General features: G+C 31.7%; 1 long non-coding RNA gene across 1 annotated transcript; it reads right to left on the reverse strand.

Moving 5' to 3' along the window:
* Positions 1-2004: 2004 nt before the first annotated feature.
* On the reverse strand, positions 2005-2741 carry LOC133702965 (uncharacterized). Its single transcript, XR_009843810.1, has 2 exons — positions 2644-2741; positions 2005-2253 (listed from the first exon to the last, which is right to left on the reverse strand). It is a non-coding gene; the product is annotated as an uncharacterized LOC133702965 (long non-coding RNA).
* Between the last annotated feature and the right edge of the window lie 1306 nt (positions 2742-4047).

Raw genomic sequence — 4047 nt, forward strand, 5'->3', positions numbered from 1 at the left:
CAAATCTTCAGCCTTCGAACAGCAGTAAGGTGAGTCCCTGTTCTTCCTTCCCCCGCTTGCAAAGTCAAACCCCCGGCGCACGCTGCACGTGTGCTTCTGATAGCGGGCCGGCCTGGGCCGCTGGGTCTAGCTCAGCCCATATAGCTAGGCTAGACCCAACTTAAAAAAAAATAAAAAAAATAGGCTGAGTTTGGACTTTAGACCTAAACGGTCCAAATTATGTTTGCTAAGCATTTTTAGGTTTTTTTCATGTATTTTATCCCATTTATATTTTGATATCTGATCAAATGAATTTATTTTTGATATTAGAAAATCTAAAAATATTTAGGGATATTTGAGAATGCATTGTTTCATTTTTTTCTTTGTGTTTTATATTTTTTCTACCATGTGTTTAATTTGTGGATTATCACTGTTAAATGCAAAATCTATTGTGCAATGTTTTTTTTTTTTATTCTTGTCTAAAAAGAATAAATAATACAAAAGGGTAAACAAAAAAAAAAAGACATAAAAAAATTGTTTTTTCATTAAAAATTCAAAATTTTACAAACTTATTCAGGAATATCGTATTTTCTTTTAACCAAAACAACTCGGTCAATCTAAGATCCTAATCTAGCGATCACTTTTAACAAGAACCAAAATCTTGCATTTAGTTCAATTAATCAAAAATCTCAATCTAGAGATCTCATTTAACAAGAACCTTAGTCTTTATCTTCAGCTCAGTTAAACTTAGATCCTAATTTGACGATTTTCTTTAATCAAAATCAAAATGTTTTGTCTTCTTTTTTATCTCAGTTGACTTAAAATCTTAAAATTTAATGAGTCCCTTCAATTAGAGTTTTCCAATGACTCCTTTTTTATCTGTATTTTTAACTCGTCTAAGTTTGATTTCAAGAATTTTTGTAAAATAAAAAACTTGTGTAATGTTTTGGTGTTAAATGTATGTATTCTTCCCTGGTTTGAAAATATAAATGTCACCCTTTTTTTAGTTTCCTATAAACTCTTGTTTTGTTGTGAGCCATGTGTTCAAAATTATATGCTTCAGTTAGGATTCGTTTCTTCTTTTTCCTCTCTTACCCACCATATTCTTGGGAAGGCTTTTGTGTCCAACATTCTTCTTTTGCCTCTCTTACCCATTATATTCTTGGGAAGGCTTTTGTTTCTTGTTGGACCCTGTTTTACTCCATTGAATATATGATTTAACATTGCTTTCTATCATGATTTTGTAAATGCTTTAATTGCTTTTTTTATTTTAAGGGCTTGTTTTTTTATTTTGATTCATCACATAAATCTTTTTTAAGAACAAAAACAAAGACTTGGTTTTGTTTATCAAAACTGAAACTTTGAATGTATACATTAAAACAGTTCCTAAAATAATTCCTCCCGAGGGTTTTATTGAATCTCAAAATATGGTTCGTCTTTACTCATCACCTCAGTTTCTATGAGTTAAATTGTCCTCTTTAATTATGAGTTTTAGATTTCTAACCACTTAATTATTAAAATTGTGATATTATACTAAAAAATTTAAGTTGTTAAATAAAAATTTATATCAACTTTTAAATATTCCATACTATTTATATCAACTTCTACATAATTAAATAATACTTTATATTGATCTTTTAAAATACACCTTTTCTTTTCGGTGACTTCTTGCTCGGATGAGCTTCTCCTCTATAGGGATATTTTCTTAAAAGATATTCCCCATCAGGGATGATTGCTTCAAATAAGAATTCATTTCTAGTATGCCAGATAATCTACACTATTCTATAAAAGAGATCCTTGCCATACCTTTTGCTAGAACTTTTCTTTAATCAATCATTTCCACTAATGAAACAAATCATCCAATGAATGAGGTATGCACCATGAAAGTCCTCACTAGCTAATTATTCTGTTCCAGAATTTCCAAGACACCAGAAAATGATAAACTTAATTCTTAGTAGCTGAATTAATCCGTTTTCAGAGGTATATATTATTACTCTGCTTTTTATAGCTTAAGAACTTGATTGATTGATCACTATAAAAATAAATATATTAAGATTAGATTTATGTCAGATTTTTTTTTCTATAAGCTGCTGAACCTGAAAAGAAACATAATCAAAATGAACATTGCGTTCAAATAAAGGAAAAAAAATTGACATTGCCACTAAAGTTACGAAAAGGTAACTTTTCATAATTATATCCAAGATCAGAACGTTTACAGATTACATTTACTATGTAATCTGTAACATTTTTCAGCGTCAGTTTCTTAGCAGCAACCTGCAACAAGATAAAAGAGGGTAAGAGAATGTATATGGGAAGCTTAATTTTCTACAATGAACATAAACTGAACTGCAGAAATTACAAAAATGATTTGGCCCAAGAGCTCCCACACACAATGTCAACTTTCCCAGATCAGCTTGAGCATTAATTACTAAAGGGATAAATTTGGAAGAGTCAACTAACAAATTAAAAATGGGGATCATAATTAGATGCAACAAAGAAGGAAAACAAGGTACTTCAAACTTGACAAAGTACAAAGCAGTGACCAACAATGGAACCAAGTTTTTTCCACAGAGATGCATAACACATGATATACTGATAAATTACCAGCTAAGAAACTCAACCTGTCAAATATTCAAAACTAAAGAAGCAAATTAATAGAAGCACCTCTTCTCCAATGACGGTGATGTTTGGATGAGTTTGCAAGGCACACTCCAATGTAATGTGAGAAGCTGCACGTCCCGTAAGCTGGACTACTGCTGCAAACACAGATTATGAGCAAGCATTACTTTAATAATCAGTAATGTGTATAACATGCTTGAGCACATTTGAGCAAGTACGGAAAAAGCAAATTCCTCATAGCCCAATGCAATTAAGACAGGATCAGTTGTCAGCTGTGTAGTTGCAAAGAAAATAAAGATATCAGAACAATGATTAGAAAGTAAGTGCAGGGGAAATGGAGAAGTTAGTGGCAGTTCATGTTCAGTGCTTGTTGAGGGAAAATGACAGCATAATTTAAATAGCCATATGCACAATTCTATATCCGAAGACACTCATCAAATGCAATTAGCTAATTTTAGCATTCATCTTCTTTACGGATTCATGAACAGATAATAGGAATTTATTTGAAAAAAAATAAATTTCAATGTACAAACTTACAGTGATAATATTTTCCAGTTGATCGAGCATCAACCATGACATTTCCAATCATTTCTGCATATATCTGCATGAACCACATATATTATCAATGTTCTATTGTGTGAAGTTGGTAACAAAAATGATATCAAACTACTAATGGCATTAGGATTAGTTGCAACCTCATCGATCCCATTATAACAACATTGATAACACAGGCACCAATACATGCTATTAGAATCACAAACGTCCGAAAATTGTTAAGCAGAAATGCAAATTGCATACAAGCAATAATATGGCAACCTATTAAAAGGGTCAAGCTTCTGGAAATTTGCATTAGTGCAATGAAAGTTGTGATATATTTACATTTTTAGGAGAGTTAATTATTGAAATAAATAAGTTTTCAAGAATCGTTGAACTAGTGTTGCTCAATCATATTGGTAATCTGTAATGTTTATATACGGAGATAAAATCCCGTGCTTCAAACAAGGAATTCCCATCGAACCACATCCAATTTTCAAGCAGATTTTCATGAAAGACTTCAATCAAGTAATTCCAACAACTAAATTCATAATGCATAACATAGGGAAAATCTGATATCTTAACATTTAGATTAAAATGGGAAAGAATATTTGATACTCACCTTGCAAGCAGTATCAAATCCAAAACTGGTAGGAACCTCGTTGCATTTCAAATCGCCATCAATGGTTTTCGAAAGACAAGGATTCAAAACATTAATTATACGTAAAAACCTATCCATCTAAAGTCGGTTAGTGGTGGCTGTCTGTAGAGTTAAAGTCAAATAATCATCAATGACGAATTTCAGCTTCAACTTTGATGGGGATGGAGGACATACGGTGATTTTGGTAGAATTTGACTTGTTATTGTATTCGAGAATGATATGTTATTTTAGCTGCCTGGCCCACAGATCTGAGG

Source organism: Populus nigra, chromosome 9 (genome assembly GCF_951802175.1).
Source record: "Populus nigra chromosome 9, ddPopNigr1.1, whole genome shotgun sequence".
Classification (NCBI taxonomy): Eukaryota; Viridiplantae; Streptophyta; class Magnoliopsida; order Malpighiales; family Salicaceae; genus Populus; species Populus nigra.